This window comes from Pelobates fuscus, chromosome 2 (genome assembly GCF_036172605.1).
Source record: "Pelobates fuscus isolate aPelFus1 chromosome 2, aPelFus1.pri, whole genome shotgun sequence".
Lineage (NCBI taxonomy): Eukaryota > Metazoa > Chordata > Amphibia > Anura > Pelobatidae > Pelobates > Pelobates fuscus.
The window spans coordinates 206,585,505-206,609,585 of NC_086318.1; positions in this window are offsets into that span (position 1 = coordinate 206,585,505).

Below are 24,081 nucleotides of genomic sequence, written 5' to 3' on the forward strand. Positions count from 1 at the left end.
CAGTAACCTTACCTTGAACTCCACACATCTTAGTTTGTTTCTAGTTGTTCCTGGTATCCTGTTCTCCTAGTCTCTACACCTGGACCCTGCTCACCTGTTCCTGTGGCTGATATTTTCCCAATAGAAACCCCGCCTTGGTTGTTACACATTGTCAGATCGTTTTGTTCCTGTTTGGTGTTTCTGCTGTTAATCTGACTCCTGGTTCTTGATCCTCTGCTCATCCTTCGTTTATGCCTGATTGCCACCTGTCCTGGCCATTGTTTCCGTCCCTGACTACACCTTTGGATATCCCTTGCCTTTACCTCATTCCTGGAAGCACTGGTTATTATCAGTCCCAGTGCACTGTTTCACCGCCTTGGAGATTTCTGCCTTGAGTCCCCTTGGCTGGTGTAAAACTGCAAAGGGTGGTTTAAACTCTGCGTGTTGACTCCCATTCAAGGTAAGATCCTTACTTAACGATGTGACCATAGAGTTTGCAGAGTCGAAGAAAGCCCTATCAGCTTTGATTCAGCAGGTCTCCCAGCTTACCCAAGCTTTACAGTGCTTAAAGCGGGAACTGTCTTTCCTTAAAGGGAAAGGACCCTGCATACCTGAACATGCGGAACCGCTGGTTAATTTGCCTGAGAAATTTTCTGGAGTCCGGTCGAAGTATCCTTCATTTAAGTTGGATTATGAAGTCCTGTTCTCCCTGAAACAAATTACCTATGCCACGGATTTCGTTAAAGTGAGGACTGCTGTCACCCTACTGTCGGGGCATCCTAAGATGTGGGCTCACCAATTATGGCTCACCAAAGATCCAGTCCTAGACTCCTGGGAGTCCTTTATTCAGTCCTTGGAATTATACTGCAATATGGCACAAAAGCCTTGTGTTCCCAGAACACCTTCCGTTACTCCATGGAAATTGCAACCCGATCTGGAGATGGATTTTTCTGCCCCTTACACATGGACTGATGCTTTAGCAAGCCCAACCATTTCCAAGTTACCCGAGATATCGTATTCGCCTACTTTTGATACCGTGGAACCCATGGAGATTGGTATGACCTTATTCAGACAATCACCCCAGGAAAGGGCAAGAAGGAGGGCTAAAGGACTGTGTTTCTACTGTGAGGAGAGGGGACATTTTATTTCCTTTTGTCCTATTCGCCCATCTAGACCTCAGGTTCTCCATATGGGTACTACTCACACATATCATATGAGGCTTGTATGCCGACATGTTACCTGTCCGTGCTTGGGCACCCCAACCATTCCTCACCCTCCTATGGCTGTTGCTCCTGAAGTCCTACAAGAACCTGTTACGGTGACACCTGAGAAACCTATACCTTTGGAAGATTCAGCTTCTAAGAAGGAAGATGCCACCTCTACTACTTGCCCTGTCGCGATAGACCCTCCACTTGGTTGTGTCTACGCTTCTAATGGGATTCTAGTCCATACAGAGCACTTGCAAGACTTTAAAAAAGTTTTACTTGCTATGAAAATCACTCATGCTGCTAGCTCCAAATCCAGGAAATCCAAAAAGAAACAGTTTGGACTGTGAGGTGCTTTTCTCTTCTCGCCTATGGCATTTTTGAGGGGAAGATGATGTCACGATCATCATCTTGCCATAAACAAAATTGTGTATTTGGGCCTGGCTGGGATTGAACCTGCTTCCCAATCAGTAACTTTACCTTGGACTCCACACATCTTTGTTTGTTTCTAGTTGTTCCTGGTATCCTGTTCTCCTAGTCTCTATGCCTGTACCCTGCTCACCTGTTCCTGATAAGTGGCTGATATTTTCCCTATATAAACCCCGCCTTGGTTGTTACACATTGTCAAATTGTTTTGTTCCTGTTTGGTTTTCTGCTGTTAATCCACCTGATCTAAGATAAAACATGATTCATCAGACCAGGCAACTTTCTTTTATTGCCCCATGGTCCATTTCCATTGCTTTCGGTGCTAGACAGGAGATATCATGGGCACTCTGACCCATCTACAGCTATGCAGCACCATATGCAACAAATTGCAATGCACAGTGTGTTCTGATGCTTTTCTATCTTGACGAGCATTACATTTTTCAGTAAAGACTGGCTAGCTTTCATTCCCCACGTGCATCAATGAGCGTTTGGAGCAATGACCCTGGGTACCCATCACCAGTTGTTATTCACTGTTCCAATTTTGGTAGGTTTGATCCACTGCAAACTAGACTTGCTGTTTTGGAGATGCTTTGACCCACTCGTCAAGCCATCACTATTTGCCCTTGTCGAATTCACTCAGATCTTTTTGCTTGCTCATTTTTTTTTTATTCCACACATGAAATGTAAAAACTGACAATGTTCAGCTGAGTTGGACACTTTGAAAACAATGTCATTTTCAGGTAAAATTATCTAGCCAACTGAACAACTGTGATGTTTACAAGTGAGTTATTAAGTGTTGATATAGCTGCAGTGATTTTTAAAATTACTGTACATATTAAACACTGAGGGCTTGTTTTCAACCTTGTTGGTAAATAGAAATTTAATGGGAGATGGCCTCAAGGTCAAAGTCTTGGGGTCTAGTGAGAACAGAGTAAAGGAGGGGGTAACCCACAGGGAATTGAAGATAAATCAGCGAGCGAATCTGTAGCATTTCTCCTCTTATTACGGTTGGAGTCCGCTACTCCTCTAGCACTATATACTTCTCTACCACCTATCCTATACTGGGTGCCCTTGAAGGCACTTTTCTCTACTACCTCTACTCAGTATACTCTGGACTCTGTGCACTGAGTTTACTAGCTATTCACGGGATTACACTGTATGGGGACTCCAACAACCAAGCAGCTATATTCACTATCATCTCGGTATTAATCTAGTATGTTGATCTAGTACATATCTGACTATCTGTATACCTCTATGTACACATTATCCACTGCACAGAGCTTATCATTATACGTTCACTCGCTGTAATTGGAATGAGTTTACATTTCATGTAGCAGCACCCTCTGAGCTGAATTATGTTGATACTTTGTATTGTATCTTATTTTCTGACACATAGATACGAGTATACTCAATGATACTATACAAACTCGACTATCTGGGACCTGTTACACTGTATCTTCTTTTGATACACAGGAATTTCACAAAATTATCTAACGATATTGTGCGGCTCCACTAAGTGGTTTTTCATTGTTAAACCTATCTTGGTTACCCAGTGGGAGCCTTTTTAGCACTTTTTAGTTCTTTCTCTTGCTATTTGCGACGTTTATCTATTTATCTATTTTCTCCTTTGTATCTCTTCACTCTTTTTTTACTACTATTATTTTTCCCTTCATGCACTCTACCTTAGCTGCTGCTATTGATTTGTTGTCTAGTTAGACAGCTATGGCCGAGTTTCTTTTTCCAGATTGGTGTCTCTTATCCAACAATTAAAGTATTGTTCAGTTTTTTAACTGTTTATGTGAACCTAATATAGGGAGTGGGAACAGATTCTCTTCTCCTTTTATTTATCTTGTTGGTAAATAGTTGCTGTAAGAAGTCACTATTAACAGTAGCTGGAAGTGACTACTATGTACTGACTAATTTCCAACTTTTTTATAATGTTTTTGTGCCTGATCACCAATTATGTCTGCTCGACATTAGCTGGCAATGTACAGAAACACGTTTTATAAGTTGTCACTTGTCACTATAGCAACTACAGTTTGCCAGTAAAAAAATAGCATGTGTACTTCACTATGTCATTGGTCCTAGTAGGAGTTAGCGATAGTGTATACAACATTTTAAAATCTATGACACTTTCCTAAGCCAGATTCAGCATATCTGTGTGACATTTCTTCTATGTGAATTGTTCATTTAAATGATATATGTAATTTAATTATTTAAAGAATAACATTATGTTATATATGGTGTCTGTGTCTGGCCATTAAAAAAAAAAAAAAATGTTACTGCTTTTAACCCCTTAAGGACACATGACATGTGTGACATGTCATGATTCCCTTTTATTCCAGAAGTTTGGTCCTTAAGGGGTTAAATATGGTTTAATATATGCTGATATGTGCTTTAGGGTTCAATGCAATGCCAAGGAGCTAACATATTTTTTCCTATAGGTTGTATAGGGATTTAGCTAGAATTGAGAATAATGGGAGCTGCTGGCTGCTACTTAGCAACTAGCTTTAAGTAAAAGCAGCTGGCAATTCCCTGATCCTAGAGGGAAAATGTTGTAGTTGATAAACAGCTGCTACTTGCTAACAGTAGCGACAGGCACATTATCTGATAGTTATTGGCTATCGGCAAGAAACATTGGAAATTAAATCTATGTAGAAAAAGATGGGAGCAGGGTACCTGTTTTATATTATGACACATGCAAAAAACATACATTGTTAAGGTGCTTAGAGTGTTGCTTTAACATTAGTGTTTAATAGTGATGTACCGAACTGTCCGCTGGCGAACAGTTCCCAGCGAAATTAGCGTGTTCGCGTTCGCCACGGCGGGCGGACACATGCGCAGTTCGATCCGCCCCCTATTCGTCATCATTGGGCAAACTTTGACCCTGTGCCTCTCGGTCAGCAGACACATTACAGCCAATCAGCAGCACTCCCTCCCTTCCACACCCTCCAACCTCCCTCCCAGCATCCATTTTCGATTCATTCGGAAGATGCATGCTTAGTGAGAGGAGGGAAAGTTTAGCTGCTGCTGATTACATAGGGAAATTGATAGCTAGGCTAGGGTATTCAGTGTCCACTATAATCCTGAAGGACTCATCTGATCTCTGCTGTAAGGACAGCACCCCAAAAAGCCCTTTTTAGGGCTAGAACATCAGGCTGCTTTTTTTTTTTTTTTTTTTTTCCTGTGTAATGTAATTGCAGGTGCCTGCCTGCCAGCCTGTGTGTCAGGCTCACAGCATATACTGTGCCCACTTGCCCAGTGCCACCACTCATATCTGTTTTAACAATCGGTTAAGCTTTACATTTAAAATAAATATTTTTTTTTCACTGTAATAGAAGAGCAGTTGCCTGCCTGCCAGCTTCTGTGTGAGGTTGGATGCCTTGCCCATTTGCACAGTCAGTGCCACCACTCATATCTGTTTTAACAATTGGTTAAGCTTTAGATTTAAAATAAATATTTTTTTTTCACTGTAATAGAAGAGCAGTTGCCTGCCTGCCAGCTTCTGTGTGAGGTTGGATGCCTTGCCCATTTGCACAGTCAGTGCCACCAATCATATCTGTTTTAACAATTGGTTAAGCTTTAGATTTAAAATAAATAATTTTTTTTCACTGTAATAGAAGAGCAGTTGCCTGCCTGCCAGCTTCTGTGTGAGGTTGGATGCCTTGCCCATTTGCACAGTCAGTGCCACCACTCATATCTGTTTTAACAATTGGTTAAGCTTTCGATTTAAAATAAATATTTTTTTTTCACTGTAATAGAAGAGCAGTTGCCTGCCTGCCAGCTTCTGTGTGAGGTTGGATGCCTTGCCCATTTGCACAGTCAGTGCCACCACTCATATCTGTTTTAACAATTGGTTAAGCTTTAGATTTAAAATAAATAATTTTTTTTCACTGTAATAGAAGAGCAGTTGCCTGCCTGCCAGCTTCTGTGTGAGGTTGGATGCCTTGCACATTTGCACAGTCAGTGCCACCACTCATATCTGTTTTAACAATAGGTTAAGCTTTACATTTAAAATAAATATATTTTTTTCACTGTAATAGAAGAGCAGTTAGTTGTCTGCAAGCGTCTGTGTTTCAGGCCTACTTCAGCGTGTGCTCTGCAGACCTGTGCCAGCGTGCTTTGACAGTTGCCAATCATATCTGGTGTCTCTTTAGCGTGCTTTTACAACCAAAATTTTGTTTCCACTGTAATAGAAGAGCAGTTGCCTGCCTGCAAGCTTCTGTGTGAGGTTCACATTGGATACTGTGCCTATTAGCCCAGTGCCACCACTCATATCTGTTTTAACAATTGGTTAAGCTTTCGATTTAAAAGAAATAATTTTTTTTCACTGTAATAGAAGAGCAGTTAGTTGTCTGCAAGCGTCTGTGTTTCAGGCCTACTTCAGCGTGTGCTCTGCAGACCTGTGCCAGCGTGCTTTGACAGTTGCCAATCATATCTGGTGTCTCTTTAGCATGCTTTTACAACCAAAATTTTGTTTCCACTGTAATAGAAGAGCAGTTGCCTGCCTGCCAGCTTCTGTGTGAGGTTCACATTGGATACTGTGCCTATTAGCCCAGTGCCACCACTCATATCTGTTTTAACAATTGGTTAAGTTTTCGATTTAAAATAAATAATTTTTTTTCAGTGTAATAGAAGAGCAGTTAGTTGTCTGCAAGCGTCTGTGTTTCAGGCCTACTTCAGCGTGTGCTCTGCAGACCTGTGCCAGCGTGCTTTGACAGTTGCCAATCATATCTGGTGTCTCTTTAGCGTGCTTTTACAACCAAAATTTTGTTTCCACTGTAATAGAAGAGCAGTTGCCTGCCTGCCAGCTTCTGTGTGAGGTCCACATTGGATACTGTGCCTATTAGCCCAGTGCCACCACTCATATCTGTTTTAACAATTGGTTAAGCTTTCGATTTAAAATAAATAATTTTTTTTCAGTGTAATAGAAGAGCAGTTAGTTGTCTGCAAGCATCTGTGTTTCAGGCCTACTTCAGCGTGTGCTCTGCAGACCTGTGCCAGCGTGCTTTGACAGTTGCTAATCATATCTGGTGTCTCTTTAGCGTGCTTTTACAACCAAAATTTTGTTTCCACTGTAATAGAAGAGCAGTTGCCTGCCTGCCAGCTTCTGTGTGAGGTTCACATTGGATACTGTGCCTATTAGCCCAGTGCCACCACTCATATCTGTTTTAACAATTGGTTAAGCTTTCGATTTAAAAGAAATAATTTTTTTTCACTGTAATAGAAGAGCAGTTAGTTGTCTGCAAGCGTCTGTGTTTCAGGCCTACTTCAGCGTGTGCTCTGCAGACCTGTTCCAGCGTGCTTTGACAGTTGCCAATCATATCTGGTGTCTCTTTAGCATGCTTTTACAACCAAAATTTTGTTTCCACTGTAATAGAAGAGCAGTTGCCTGCCTGCCAGCTTCTGTGTGAGGTTCACATTGGATACTGTGCCTATTAGCCCAGTGCCACCACTCATATCTGTTTTAACAATTGGTTAAGCTTTCGATTTAAAATAAATATTTTTTTTTCACTGTAATAGAAGAGCAGTTAGTTGTCTGCAAGCGTCTGTGTTTCAGGCCTACTTCAGCGTGTGCTCTGCAGACCTGTGCCAGCGTGCTTTGACAGTTGCCAATCATATCTGGTGTCTCTTTAGCGTGCTTTTACAACCAAAATTTTGTTTCCACTGTAATAGAAGAGCAGTTGCCTGCCTGCCAGCTTCTGTGTGAGGTTCACATTGGATACTGTGCCTATTAGCCCAGTGCCACCACTCATATCTGTTTTAACAATTGGTTAAGCTTTCGATTTAAAAGAAATAATTTTTTTTCACTGTAATAGAAGAGCAGTTAGTTGTCTGCAAGCGTCTGTGTTTCAGGCCTACTTCAGCGTGTGCTCTGCAGACCTGTGCCAGCGTGCTTTGACAGTTGCCAATCATATCTGGTGTCTCTTTAGCGTGCTTTTACAACCAAAATATTGTTTCCACTGTAATAGAAGAGCAGTTGCCTGCCTGCCAGCTTCTGTGTGAGGTTCACATTGGATACTGTGCCTATTAGCCCAGTGCCACCACTCATATCTGTTTTAACAATTGGTTAAGCTTTCGATTTAAAAGAAATAATTTTTTTTCACTGTAATAGAAGAGCAGTTAGTTGTCTGCAAGCGTCTGTGTTTCAGGCCTACTTCAGCGTGTGCTCTGCAGACCTGTGCCAGCGTGCTTTGACAGTTGCCAATCATATCTGGTGTCTCTTTAGCGTGCTTTTACAACCAAAATTTTGTTTCCACTGTAATAGAAGAGCAGTTGCCTGCCTGCCAGCTTCTGTGTGAGGTTCACATTGGATACTGTGCCTATTAGCCCAGTGCCACCACTCATATCTGTTTTAACAATTGGTTAAGCTTTCGATTTAAAAGAAATATTTTTTTTTCACTGTAATAGAAGAGCAGTTGCCTGCCTGCAAGCATCTTGGTGTCAGGCCTACTTCAGCGTGTGCTCTGCAGACCTGTGCCAGCGTGCTTTGACAGTTGCCACTCATATCTTGTGTCTCTATAGCGTGCTTTTACAACCAAAATTTGTTTTTCACTGTTATAGATTGAATAGCAGTTACTTGTCTTCAAGCGGGTGTCTCAGGCCTACAGTGTGTGCTCTGCAGCACTGTTCCAGTGCACATTGCCAATCATATCTTGTGTCTCTATAGCGTGCTTTTACAACCAAAATTTGTTTTTCACTGTTATAGATTGAATAGCAGTTACTTGTCTTCAAGCGGGTGTCTCAGGTCTACTTCAGCGTGTGCTCTGCAGACCTGTGCCAGCGTGCTTTGACAGTTGCCACTCATATCTTGTGTCTCTATAGCGTGCTTTTACAACCAAAATTTGTTTTTCACTGTTATAGATTGAATAGCAGTTACTTGTCTTCAAGCGGGTGTCTCAGGCCTACAGTGTGTGCTCTGCAGCACTGTTCCAGTGCACATTGCCAATCATATCTTGTGTCTCTATAGCGTGCTTTTACAACCAAAATTAGTTTTTCACTGTTATAGATTGAATAGCAGTTACTTGTCTTCAAGCGGGTGTCTCAGGCCTACAGTGTGTGCTCTGCAGCACTGTTCCAGTGCACATTGCCAATCATATCTTGTGTCTCTATAGCGTGCTTTTACAACCAAAATTTGTTTTTCACTGTTATAGATTGAATAGCAGTTACTTGTCTTCAAGCGGGTGTCTCAGGCCTACTTCAGCGTGTGCTCTGCAGACCTGTGCCAGCGTGCTTTGACAGTTGTCACTCATATCTTGTGTCTCTATAGCGTGCTTTTACAACCAAAATTTGTTTTTCACTGTTATAGATTGAATAGCAGTTACTTGTCTTCAAGCGGGTGTCTCAGGCCTACAGTGTGTGCTCTGCAGCACTGTTCCAGTGCACATTTCCAATCATATCTTGTGTCTCTATAGCGTGCTTTTACAACCAAAATTTGATTTTCACTGTTATAGATTGAATAGCAGTTACTTGTCTTCAAGCGGGTGTCTCAGGCCTACTTCAGCGTGTGCTCTGCAGACCTGTGCTAGCGTGCTTTGACAGTTGCCACTCATATCTTGTGTCTCTATAGCGTGCTTTTACAACCAAAATTTGTTTTTCACTGTTATAGATTGAATAGCAGTTACTTGTCTTCAAGCGGGTGTCTCAGGCCTACAGTGTGTGCTCTGCAGCACTGTTCCAGTGCACATTGCCAATCATATCTTGTGTCTCTATAGCGTGCTTTTAAAAACAAAATTTATTTTTCACTGTTATAGATCGAATAGCAGTTACTTGTCTTCAAGCGGGTGTCTCAGGCCTACAGTGTGTGCTCTGCAGAACTGTTCCAGTGCACATTGCCAATCATATCTGGTCTCACAGTAGCTTGCACGCATAGTACCACAAATCCCCCAAAAAATGACAGGCAGAGGCAGGCCACCCCGCAGGGGCCGTCGTGGTCGTGGTGCTGTGATTCCCTTTTGCCCTAGAATAATGCCCAGTTTTCAGAAGCCACGTACCCTGAACTTGAAAAGTTCTGAGGACTTAGTTGACTGGCTAACACAGGACACCCAATCTTGTACAGCCTCCGCTCGGAACCTTGACGCACCATCCTCCTCCAGCTTAGCTTCAGGCACCTCTCAAGATAGCACTCACCCGCCTGCCGCCACCACCAAAACTAGCACCACAGCCGCTTTACTTGGTATGTCAGAGGAGTTATTCACACACCCGTTTGAAGAAATGAGTGATGCGCAACCATTATTGCTAGAGGATGTAGATAACAGGGATATGTCTCAGGCAGGCAGCATTAAACACATGGAGGTACGGTGTGATGATGATGATGTTGTACCCGTTGCTGCTTCCTTTTCTGAGTTGTCAGATACAAGCGAAGCGGTTGATGATGATGATGCGTCCATGGATGTCACGTGGGTGCCCGCTAGAAGAGAAGAAGAACAGGGCGAAAGTTCAGATGGGGAGACAGAGTCGAGGAGACCAGTTGGAAGCAGGGGGGGGTCGTCGCAAGGAGCTAGTGGCACAGTCAGACAGCATGCATCGGCACCCGGGGTTAGCCCGACAGCACGCCAATCAACGCATGCTGTGTCCACCACCAGAATGCCATCATTGCAGAGCTCAGCAGTTTGGCATTTTTTTTGTGTGTCTGCCTCTGACAACAGCGATGCCATTTGCAACCTGTGCCAAAGGAAACTGAGTCGTGGGAGGTCCAACACCCACCTAGGTACAACTGCTTTGCGTAGGCACATGATCTCACATCACAAACGCCTATGGGATCAACACATGAGTACAAGCAGCACGCCTACTCTAAGCCGCCATCCTCCTCCTGGTCCAGCATCTTCAGCCACGTCAACCACTGCTGTCCTTCTTGCCCCCTCTCAACCATCCGCCACTCCGTCTCCCGCCTTGAGCAGTTCCCGCTCATCTGCCCACAGTCATGTGTCTGTCAAGGACATGTTTGAGCGTAAGAAGCCAATGTCACCAAGTCACCCCCTTGCCCAGCGTCTGACAGCTGGCTTGTCCGAACTATTAGCCCGCCAGCTTTTACCATACAATCTGGTTGAGTCTGAGGCATTCAAAAAATTTGTAGCTATTGGGACACCGCAGTAGAAGGTACCCGGCCGGAATTTCTTTTCACAAAAGGCAATCCCCAACTTGTACTCGATTGTGCAAAAGGAAGTCATGGCATGTCTGGCACACAGTGTTGGGGCAAGGGTCCATCTGACCACTGATACCTGGTCTGCAAAGCATGGTCAGGGCAGGTATATCACCTACACTGCGCATTGGGTAAACCTGCTGACGGCTGACAAGCAAGGAATGCGTGGCATTGCAGAGGAGTTGGTGACACCGCCACGAATTGCAGGCAGTCCTGCTGCCACCTCCTCTACTCCTCCTACTCCATCCTCTTCCATAACCTCCTCGGCTGAGTCCTCTTGTGCCGCTGCTTCTTGCTCCACATCAACGGCACCCCCCCAGCTCCCCAGGTACTATTCCACATCCCGGATACGGCAGTGTCACGCCGTCTGGGGTTTGACTTGCTTGAAAGCAGAGAGTCACACTGGACAAGCACTCCTGTCCGCCCTGAACACACAGGTGGAAAAGTGGCTGACTCCGCAGCAACTGGATATCGGCAAAGTGGTGTGTGACAACAGAAAAAATTTGATAGCGGCATTGAAGTTGGGCAAGTTGACACATGTGCCGTGCATGGCACATGTGTGTAATCTGATCGTACAACGCTTTGTGCATAAGTACACAGGCTTACAGGACGTCCTGAAGCAGGCCAGGAAGGTGTGTGGCCATTTCAGGCGTTCCTACACGGCCATGGCTCACTTTGCCGATATCCAGCGGCGAAACAACATGCCAGTGAGGCGCTTGATTTGCGACAGCCCTACACGTTGGAATTCAACACTCCTAATGTTCGACCGCCTGCTCCAACAAGAAAAAGCTGTTAATGAATATTTGTATGAACGGGGTGCTAGGACAGCCTCTGGGGAGCTGGGAATTTTTTTGCCACGTTACTGGACGCTCATGCGCAATGCCTGTAGGCTCATGCGTCCTTTTGAGGAGGTGACAAACCTAGTCAGTCGCAACGAAGGCACCATCAGCGACATCATACCATTTGTTTTCTTCCTGGAGCGTGCCCTGCGAAGAGTGCTGTATCAGGCTGTAGATGAGCGTGAAGAGGAAGAGGAAGAGTTGTGGTCACCATCACCACCAGAAACAGCCTTATCAGCATCGCTTGCTGGACCTGCGGCAACGCTGGAAGAGGATTGTGAGGAAGAGGAGTCAGAGGAGGATTGTAGCTTTGAGGAGGAGGAGGAGGAGGAGGAGGAGGAGCAAGACCAAACACAACAGGCATCCCAGGGTGCTCGTTGTCACCTATCTGGTACCCGTGGTGTTGTACGTGGCTTGGGGGAAGAACATACCTTCAATGACATCAGTGAGGAGGAGGAACGGGAAATGAGTAGCTCGGCATCCAACCTTGTGCAAATGGGGTCTTTCATGCTGTCCTGCCTGTTGAGGGACCCTCGTATAAAAAGGCTGAAGGAGAACGACCTGTACTGGGTGTCCACGCTACTAGACCCCCGGTATAAGCAGAAAGTGGCGGAAATGCTACCCAATTACAACAAGTCGGAAAGGATGCAGCATTTGCAAAATAAATTAAAAAGTATGCTTTACACAGCGTATAAGGGTGATGTCACAGCACAACGGGAATCTAACAGGGGGAGAGGTGGAAGTCATCCTCCTCCTCCTCCTCCCACGACCACGCCGGCAAGGACAGGACGCTTTAAAGACGTGTTGTTGATGGAGGACATGCGGACCTTTTTAAGTCCTATGCATCGCCACAGCCCTTTGGGATCCACACTCAGAGAGCGACTCGACCGACAGGTAGCAGACTACCTCGCCTTAACTGCAGATATCGACACTCTGAGGAGTGATGAACCCCTTGACTACTGGGTGTGCAGGCTTGACCTGTGGCCTGAGCTATCCCAATTTGCGATAGAACTTCTGCCCTGCCCCGCTTCAAGTGTCCTGTCAGAAAGGACCTTCAGTGCAGCAGGAGGTATTGTCACTGAGAAGAGAAGTCGCCTAGGTCAAAAAAGTCTAGATTACCTCACCTTTATTAAGATGAATGAGGGATGGATCCCGAAGGGACTGACACTGGGCGATACATTCGCTTAAAAAAGGCCTGATGAGATGAGCTGCCTTGGGCTAAAAATGGTCCACACGCTGCTGTATTTTAGCTCTGAATGACGTTTGACTTGCGTGACTTATCCGCAACCAACTAGGGTTCAAGCCGCCATGTTTTAGGGCACTTTCTGCCTGTGAAACAAACATCAATTTTCATCAGCGGCTGCAACAATACCAAATTTTTCAGGCATGTGTACATGCCTAATTTTTAGGCCCACTGGTGCAAGTGGACTGATTACAATTACAGGGCCTCTAAAGAGTCCTGTATTGTTATTTGTCGTCACTACCTTCCCGCGTCAGGAGTGGGTCATTTGCGCCCCTGCTGCCTTCCTTGCATGTGGTAGCTGTTTGTCAGGGATTTGTCAATCCATATCTGCCAAGTGACCCTATGTAGGGGTAACAGTCCCTATTCTGCTCTGTGTCAGTGTGTATCAGGGGTTTTGAGGACAGGTGTCAATCCATATCTGCCAAGTGACCCTATGTATATCTGCTGTCAGTACACAGGAAAAGTTTAAATATTTATTGTTCTACGTTCTCTGCAACTCCACGCACCGACTCATCCAATACGTGAAGATCTGGGGTTTCTCTGTCTCTCCTCAGTAGTGTATCAAACAGAGTCTGCACTGTGGTAACATGGACATCTTCAGGACATAACTCAACTATTTGCAGATAGGCAGTCTGCAGCTTCTCTTTTTCACCTGTTCTCTTCTTTCTCTTATGCGTATTCTTGTCTATATGCAGGTGGTCTCTTGCCTTTCTTTTAACCAATTCGTTCCTTCCATATGGTTTCAAAAGATCTCTGGCATCATTACTTTCAACGCAAATAACGTCATCATAGTTAGTCTCCTCATTATTCACCGGGAAGAGAGTGTTTGCACTGACTACCCACAGCATGCTCTTGCCATTGCCTACTCCACCTTCAACGACAGGGTGCAAATCCCAAGGAGAAGGATCATTCACTTTATTATCTGTCTTTATTTCACAAGTAGTGCCTGGAACATCCTCATGGGTCACAAGATGTAAATCTGGACTAATGTCAACCCCAGGGTCTGGAAAATCTAAAGAGTCCTGTATTGTTATTTGTCGTCACTACCTTCCCGCGTCGGGAAGATTTCTTGCACAGGGCGCCCAAAGGCCTAAGGCTGGCCCTGCGCATGGGTCAGTGGCTCTGCACCAGACTTCCCTCCAATTGATCAAAGTTAAAGGATTTCAAGTGGACTGATTACAATCACAGGGCCTCTAAAGAGTCCTGTATTGTTATTTGTCGTCACTACCTTCCCGCGTTGGGAAGATTTCTTGCACAGGGCGCCCAAAGGCCTAAGGATGGCCCTGCGCATGGGTAAGTGGCTCTGCACCAGACTTCCCTCCAATTGATCAAAGTTAAAGGATTTCAAGTGGACTGATTACAATCACAGGGCCTCTAAAGAGTCCTGTATTGTTATTTGTCGTCACTACTTTCCCGCGTCGGGAAGATTTCTTGCACAGGGCGCCCAAAGGCCTAAGGCTGGCCCTGCGCATTGGTCAGTGGCTCTGCACCAGACTTCCCTCCAATTGATCAAAGTTAAAGGATTTCAAGTGGACTGATTACAATTACAGGGCCTCTAAAGAGTCCTGTATTGTTATTTGTCGTCACTACCTTCCCGCGTCGGGAGTGGGTCATTTGCGCCCCTGCTGCCTTCCTTGCATGTGGTAGCTGTTTGTCAGGGATTTGTCAATCCATATCTGCCAAGTGACCCTATGTAGGGGGGACAGTCTCTATTCTGCTCTGTGTCAGTGTGTATCAGGGATCATTAGGACAGGTGTCAATCCATATCTGCCAAGTGACCCTATGTAGGGGGAACAGTCTCTATTCTGCTCTGTGTCAGTGTGTATCAGGGATCATTAGGATAGGTGTCAATCCATATCTGCCAAGTGACCCTATGTAGGGGGAACAGTCTCTATTCTGCTCTGTGTCAGTGTGTATCAGGGATCATTAGGATAGGTGTCAATCCATATCTGCCAAGTGACCCTATGTAGGGGGAACAGTCTCTATTCTGCTCTGTGTCAGTGTGTATCAGGGATCATTAGGATAGGTGTCAATCCATATCTGCCAAGTGACCCTATGTAGGAGGAACAGTCCCTATTCTGCTCTGTGTCACTGTGTATCAGGGATCATTAGGATAGGTGTCAATCCATATCTGCCAAGTAACCCTATGTAGGGGGGACAGTCTCTATTCTGCTCTGTGTCAGTGTGTATCAGGGATCATTAGGACAGGTGTCAATCCATATCTGCCAAGTGACCCTATGTAGGGGGAACAGTCTCTATTCTGCTCTGTGTCAGTGTGTATCAGGGATCATTAGGATAGGTGTCAATCCATATCTGCCAAGTGACCCTATGTAGGGGGAACCGTCTCTATTCTGCTCTGTGTCAGTGTGTATCAGGGATCATTAGGATAGGTGTCAATCCATATCTGCCAAGTGACCCTATGTAGGAGGAACAGTCCCTATTCTGCTCTGTGTCACTGTGTATCAGGGATCATTAGGATAGGTGTCAATCCATATCTGCCAAGTGACCCTATGTAGGGGGAACAGTCTCTATTCTGCTCTGTGTCAGTGTGTATCAGGGATCATTAGGATAGGTGTCAATCCATATCTGCCAAGTGACCCTATGTAGGGGGAACAGTCTCTATTCTGCTCTGTGTCAGTGTGTATCAGGGATCATTAGGATAGGTGTCAATCCATATCTGCCAAGTGACCCTATGTAGGGGGAACAGTCTCTATTCTGCTCTGTGTCAGTGTGTATCAGGGATCATAAGGATAGGTGTCAATCCATATCTGCCAAGTGACCCTATGTAGGGGGAACGGTCTCTATTCTGCTCTGTGTCAGTGTGTATCAGGGATCATTAGGATAGGTGTCAATCCATATCTGCCAAGTGACCCTATGTAGGGGGAACAGTCTCTATTCTGCTCTGTGTCAGTGTGTATCAGGGATCATTAGGATAGGTGTCAATCCATATCTGCCAAGTGACCCTATGTAGGGGGAACAGTCTCTATTCTACTCTGTGTCAGTGTGTATCAGGGGTTTTGAGGACAGGTGTCAATCCATATCTGCCAAGTGACCCTATGTAGGGGGAACAGTCTCTATTCTGCTCTGTGTCAGTGTGTATCAGGGCTGGGCTTTGAGGACAGGTGTTAATGTTAGGTGATTTCTGCCCTTTATGGATTAAAAGCAGACTCTGCATCAACTGTGCAATTTTCCATGGGAGTTTTGCCATGGATCCCCTTCCGGCATGCCACAGTCCAGGTGTTAGTCCCCTTGAAAAAACTTTTCCATCACTTTTGTGGCCAGAAAGAGTCCCTGTTGTTTTTAAAATTCGCCTGCCCATTGAAGTCAATGGCGGTTCGCGAACATTTGCTGAAGTTCGCGTTCGCCGTTCGCGAACCGAAAATTCCGGGTTCGCGACAACACTAGTGTTTAATGTTGATGGAAACTTAGCTATGTGATGTTATGTGTGACATATCCCCTCATAATGTATATTTGAATATTTTCCTTGTAAAGGTTCAATCCGTCTGGAGACTCTGCAGAATTTGTAAAGATGTCTGACAGTGACATCACCGCTGTAGGTTCTGGTGACTGGGGGGGCTGGCAAAGTGAGTTTGACTTAACTGTACCTGTGCCTTGTAAGCACCACCATCTTCCGGTGGATCCTGCTCGGCTCTAGGAGACAACGTCACCACTGTACTCTTGTGCATCCACAAGAGTACAGTATTGAGGTCTACAGATCATCCCACAAGACCGTGTGATTAGTGCCATCGGGTTTCGCGCCCTTTCTTCTGATTAGGCAGTGAATCCCCTCTCCTCCGCGAGCAATGATTGGTGCAGCCGAGTTTTGCGTCCTTTATTCTTATCGGGCGGCGAAACTCCTTCCTCCACTGAATGCTGATTGGCGCGATTTGGTTTGCGCCCTTTCAGTTGATTTGTTGTTGCTTGGTTTAGGCGCAAAGTTTTAATTCGCTGGACTAAACCAAGCAACTCCATGGAACTAATTTCGGAGATGTACAGAGCCTCAAGCCCCAAACTTTCGATGCTGATATCTTGTGCTCTATACATCCGATCGCAGATGGGACCCGGGGCTATTCATCAGGATAGGTTTTGGCCCTGTACCCCCTTCCCATCCGAGGCGTCAAGCCCCCAAATTCACCCCCCTGTATGTAATGTGTATCTGTGTCCAGTTAGTATCTCCCAGAGCGGGTGATGGTTATCTGTCACCCAGCCTCCTCCTGCCTGGGATTGTGTTGTGCTGGATGGAGAGCCCCTGCGGGGGTCTATGCATAAAAAGCTGTGTGTCCAAATAAAAGTGGTCAAAAATTGTACCCTGGAACTGTGTGCCGTCCAGTTACTGGGGAAAATGGGTCTGACTTATTTGTAAGGAAAGAGAGTAACCAGCTGGGTTACCCAGGTCCTGCTGCACTAAGCATATGAGAGAATTCTAGGAATGGCAAATGTTTGAGAAACTCAGTAGCTTGGCTAATACCCACTTCAGGTCTCAAATGTTTTGCTCAGTTGTGCCATTATAAAGAGAACCTATAATATTTGCATATCAGATTTATCCAACCCATAAGGGCAGGATAGAACCATAATTCTGGCAATTTCTCTGAGATACAGCAACCCCAGATTTCTTTGGGCCTCGTCAGCGAGGTTTAGCTGATACACATCTAGGCCCAGTGAGCTCTTTATGTTTATGTCAATTTTAGAACACCAGAACTAACTTTCACCAAGTAAATTAATTAATAATATGTACATGCAAGGTCTGTCTGTAAAAAGTCTCTAGCCATAGTTAATAAAACGAGAATGGTTTGCGCGACATTGATTTAAAGGACCACTATAGGCACCCAGACCACTTTAGCTTAATGAAGTGGTCTGGGTGCCAGGTCCATGTAGGATTAACCCTTTCTTCTATGTACATAGCAGTGTCAGAGACACTGCTATGTTTACAAATGGGTTAATCCAGCTTCTAGTGGCTGTCTCATTGACAGCCGCTAGAGGCGCTTCTCACAGTGATTTTTAGTGAGAAGACGCCAGTGTCCATAGGAAAGCATTGAGAATGCTTTCCTATGGACTGGCTGAATGCGTGTGCGGCTCCTGCCGTGCACGCGCATTCAACCGATGACGGCGATATGGAGGAGGAGAGTTCCCCGCCCGGCGCTGGAAAAAGAGGTAAATTTAACCCCTTCCACACTCTAGAGCCCAGGGGGAGGGGTGCCCTGAGGGTGGGGGGGGACCTAGAGACCCTATAGTGATCCTTTAAACTGACAGCCACAAGAACATGTTGAACACATTTGGGCTGCAATCAACAAAGATCAGTGACTGACAGTACGACAACAAGAAACTGATTTGGGGATTCCAAAAACTGCGTCAGAGATTTTAATGCAGGATCTTTGCATGAAACGTCTCGTGGCAAAATTCGTTCTGCGGCTTCTGCTACCAGAGTAGAAGGAGCTTAATGCTGCAGTTGCACATGAATTGCTTAAAACCGTTACCAATGAACCAGATTTCCTCAAGAAGGTCATATCCGGAAATGAATTGTGTGCCTATTGCTTTGATCTGGGAAAAAAAGTTGTCCCAATGGAAGTCACCTGGATATCCATGCCTGCAGAACCTTTGAAAGGGAAGAGAGTTGAGACTGACAATGAGATTCAGGTAAATACATTGAGGCAGCTGATGGCGATTCCAACAAAGGATTTTGCAGAGTGTTTTGAACATTGGAAGAGGAACTGGGAGAACTGTGTGAAGTCCCAAGGTGCCTACTTCGAAACGGTCGTTGTGCCATGTACAATGTTTCTTGTATCTTCTTTAATATATGTCTCTATTTAATAGTTGTATTTAATATATATCTCAAATATTACAAATATTACAATAAAGTGAAATGCCCCCCAAAAGTACATTAGGCACTAATATATATGGACCCCATATAGTCAAAATACACTCCATGTCCAATTACTTACTTACTCTATTTGATAACACACATTAATGGTATATATTTTTCATGGTTTTCCGCTTTTTATACTATTAAACTTTATAATTAGAACAGTCCACTTCTCCTCTGAATGTATAATGGAGCAAGCATATTTCCAAATGAATGCACAATTTAAGAGTCATCTACAGGTAATTACACATAAAAATAAGAAACTGTACTCCTTTTAATTAGAACTGCAATTTAACACTGTAATTTTAATTCTAAATATGTTTTCTCTACAAAGGTTTCTTCCATCAGGTGGATATCAAACACTTTTAAATATCCTAAGGAAATAAAGGACAAATTGTGAGTTTACGATTCAAATGAATCCTGTTTATTTTAGGCTAAATTATATATTTAATATATTATTCATATGCCAATATATCTGAAACAATATGCTTGCAGTTCTAATGTGGTCTAATAAATAAAATACTTAACATAATTTTCATGTTTTATTTGAATGAAGGAGCAGTATGGTCTTTTCATAATAACTACTCACAGAATTTTTCACAAAGCTCAACATTTGAATAATATTGTACCACGTCCAATTAAAGACACTTATTGCAACCATTACACAAATAAAGTACAAATAAATGACTGTCTCGACCAATGATTTCCAAACCAGTACTCATTAACTAGCAACATTAAAGTTTTTATCAGTATCTCCATTACAATAGAAAAGGGAACTACATAAACACTGTTTGCTGTGCCATGAAGACTGGCTTCAAAACCACTGGTCTAGACTTATAGCTCCAAACCAAATCAAATCATTTATATTTTATTTCTTTGTTAATCACTTTTATTAAGGTTTTTACAAGAAACAATATGCCTAGGTACCGGGGCTTTGCATACTCCTCACTGTAAAGCTGCCCTGATACTCCTTTTGTGTTCCCCTATATGCTCTTTCATGGGTCTGATGGTCTCCCCCACATAAACATATCCACATGGACACTTTAAGATATGCACGACAAAGTCTGAATTTCATGTGTAGAAACCATTAACCCTATATTTCTTACCAAATAAGGGGTGGCCAAAAATGTCTCCCTTGATCACACTGCTACAATGCAAGCAACCTAAGAAGGGGAAGGTACCAAGAATACCCCCCTAGCAAATCCTGGGATATTGGCATTTGCCCTAACTGTTTAAAAAGGGTTCTAATGCCAGTGCAAAAAGCAAAGGGGAGAGCGGGCAGCCTTGGCGGGTACCATCGATGTGTTCAGGGTCCCACAATAGGCCATTGACTTGGATACAAGCAAACGGTAAATAGCATCAAAGCATGCTCTCCGCTTTGAACCAAACCCCAAGTGTCTAAAGATTGCTTCCAGGAAGGGCCAGTCCACCCAAACGAACACAATTTCAGTGTCTGTGGATAGGAAGAGGAAAGGGCGTTCAGATCGTCTTGCAGCATAAGGCAATATTTAATAGTGAAATGGGGGGGGAATAGCTTCCGCATAATTCTAGGTCTTTGCTTGGTTTTGCGATAAGGGTAATATAAGCTTCTAATGTGTGGAGGCATTGGGTGTCCCTAAGTGAAGGCGCAGAGGAAATAAGATGTGGGGAGAAATTGCTTGTAATACCTAGTGGTGAGGCCATCTGGTCCAGGGCTTTTATTTAAGGGCTGCGGCTAGTGAGTCTATTATGATGGGGGCATCTAGTGGTGAGGCCATATCTCTATCTATCATTGTGGTTAAGTGGGTATTCAGATATTTTGTTAGGTGGCTGTCAGGGTTCCACTCTGTATCTTTGAGGGAATGTTGTAGAATTTGTGAAATTATTTTACAATGTCCTCTGATTTGTGTACTAGTTGCCTATCTGAGGTCCTAATTTTAGATATAAAGGTCATTTGGTGCCTCTGCTTCAGTGCCCTGGCCAGTTGTTTGGCACATTTGTTGCCTTGCTGGTAGTAGCTATGTTTAGTGAGCAAAATGGCTCGTTTGGATTTATTGTCTAGTAAATCATTGTTTACACCTGGTTTCTGTAAGCTGGGCCAGAGTATCTGGCACTAGGGATGGTTTGTCGATGATGTAGTTGCTGTAGTAATGTTTGAATGTCAGCTTGTTTGCATTTTTTAGCCTCAGATCCTAATTTAATAAATTCCCCTCTAATGACGCATTTGTGTGCGTTCCACAATGTGAGGGGATATATGTGTTTAATGTCGTTCTCCTGGAAATAGAGGGTGAGGTCGTCTGTAATGCATGTTCTAGCTTCAGAGGAAGAGAGAAGATACTCATTCAGCTTCCAGAAGCGATTGAAAGGTTGTGGCATTTCTAGGGCTAGTTATAGGGTGATCATGGCATGGTCAGTCCACGTGATGGGTGCAATGGAGGTGAGTGTAAGTAAGTGTAGATGCCTACGTGACAGGAAGAGTAGGTCTATGCATAAGTTGGACTGCTTAGCGTGGGAAAAGAGAGAATAATCTTTCTCAAGCGGGTGTTGTATGCGCCAACAATCGACCAGTTGGTGTGCGTGCAGTAAGGCCCTAATTTTACGTCTGTGTCTTAGGTCTATGTGCATCGCTGTCGTTGACTTGTCCAGTTGGGAGTCTAGAGTGATATTAATGTCACCTCCCATGATAGTGATCTCCTACGCAAATGTTTCCAGTTTAGAAAGGATATGGGATAAGGCACTGTGCTGTTTGAAGTTTGGCAGCTATAGATTTACATCTTACTAGCAATAGTTCCCTTGACAAATAAAAACGTACCATCTGGGTCTGTTACCTCAACTACCGCTGATAGGACCCCCCCCTATGAGTAAATTGTTTGTTCCAGCGCCCCTAGTATCCAAATCCTCCACATAACGGTGGATATGGGCCATTTGTTCTTGGTGTTGCAGAACTTGTTGCCGAAGCTGGTTCACCTCAGTGAGGGTGAATTCCCGCTCAACTTCCTGGTCAGCGACCCTGGCCTCTTCCCCACCTCTCCAGGCAGGCCTCCATTTCTCAGAATATTTCCGTGATGTCTGTTTTAGTGGGGAGTTTCTGAAGTAGGGTGTCAGGAGTTTTGTACTTTATTATTGCCCCTTTAAGACGGCACTGACATACGTAACACTAGCTTGATTAAACGTCCATCCTCAGTGCCTCGGGGCACAATTAATGTGTTGAGCTGTTTGTTTGCAAACTACACATTCCCTCCTTATCATAGGATCCTTTACTGAGACTCTGTGTGTCCTGTTGCCGGAATTCCCCTGAAACCCTTACCTTCAACTCTGATTTATCTCCTGTTGCCAACCCTGGACTTGACCTTTCCTCCTGGATTACCCCTTTACAACTCTGATTGTGCTGACCCCGGACTGAATGCAAAACCTTGCCTCCTGGATTAACCTCTTCAATTCTGATTGATCTCCAGTTACCGAACCGGACTGGATACAAGACTTTGCCTCCTGGATTAACCCCTTCAACTCTGATTGATCTCCTGTTGTCGACCACAGACTGATACTAAACCTCTCTTCTTGGATGATCTTTTATTGTCCTCCTGGATTGCCTTGCTGAACTTCCATAAAACGGTGAGTGGCCTTTTTTCATTTTTTTTTGGCATTTGTGAATTTAAAACATGACACCGGGTTTGGATGCCATTTCTTTTTTCTATATCCAGGGAATCCCCAGAGTTAGTAGAGACATTGTCGCCGTCTATCTCTGTTGGTGGCGCCATCTTGAATTTCATAGCGGGAGTTGCTTTCTCTGCCAGGAATAGCTTAATTTGCATTGGTTTATAACCCCTAGGGTGTTTAGACAGTGACAGTGTTGTCTGGGCTGCTTTCAGCTGTTTTTTATTGGGCATTGTCCGGTGTAAGTCTGGCTCTGTTGTTATGCTTATCACCTTGTGTCACAGAGCTCAACACCAACGTGGCCATCTTGGTTGCCAGCTGGACACTCCCCCTGCTGTGCATATCTTAAAGTGTCCATGTAGATATGTTTATGTGGAGGAGACCATCAGACCTGTGAAGTAGCATATAGGGGAACACAAAAAGAGTATCAGGGCAGCTTTACAGCAAGGAGTATGCAAAGTCCCATTACCTAGGCATTAAATCCCATGGTGATAAGGGCAATCAGTTGTGGAGAGGTGGTGAAAGACAAAGACTCTTGCTACAGAGAAACTAAATTGATTAGCATCTTGGAGGCTCGATCACCATCTGGTCTTAATGAAGACTACGATCTTAAACACTTTTTATAAGTTTACCTCATAAGTTCTGGTTGAAACCTTTAATCGCATGGGGACATTCTAATCTGTTTACCTTGTTCTCCTTACAGTGTTTCCTCGTCTAGACCATAACTGGCCCCAATTTTAAAGTACATAGGATAAATGACAAATTACACACTGACATATACACAAAACCCTCAGACAAGAATAACCTACTTATTTATGATAGTTGCCATCCCACACATTTAAAGAATGGCTTGCCATACATTTAGCTGTTGCGTGTTAATCAGATAGTATCCCAAGAAGAAAAAGTATGTACAGGACTAGATTTTATGTCTAAGAAGTTTATGGAAAGGGGTTACCCATCACACAGAGAGTTTGACATGAGAGGAAACCAGTCATAGTATTAGGAAAGACAATAAAATCAACAGAATTCCCTTTGTATCTCCGTACACCCCCCCCTTAATAGTGAGATTTGCAGAGTTATAATGAAGCATTGGCACATTTTTGAGGGAGATACACGTTTGCCAATTGAATTCCAGAACCCTCCATTATTCTCATACCAGAGGGCATCAAATCTTAAGGACTTTTTTTTAGCTAAATCTGATATTGGTAGCTGTAAAAAACAAACTAGGTTTTTCTCCGAATCCAAGAATGGTACCTTCCCCTGCCTAGGTTGCTTGCATTGTAGCAGTGTGATCAAGGGAGACATTTTTGCTCACCCCTTATCTGGTACGAAATATAGGGTTAATGGTTTCTACACATGCAATTCAGACTTTGTCATGTATATCTTAAAGTGTCCATGTGGACATGTTTATGTGACCATCAGACCCATGAAAGAGCGTATAGGGGAACACAAAAGGAGTATCAGGGCAGCTTTACCGTGAGGAGTAAGGGAAGTCCCATTACCTAGGCATTAAATCCCATGGTGATAAGGGCAATCAGTTGTGGAGAGGTGGTGATAGACAGACTCTTCCTACAAAGAGAGACTAAATGGATTAGCATCTTGGAGACTTTATCACCATCTGGTCTTAATGAAGACTATGATCTTTATTTACGCATATTATATGCAACTGAGTGCGGTATTAATATTGCTTTATTTGTGTATTAAAAAGGTCCATGCTATATCTAGCTTCCATCCTATATCTGTGCTATATCTTG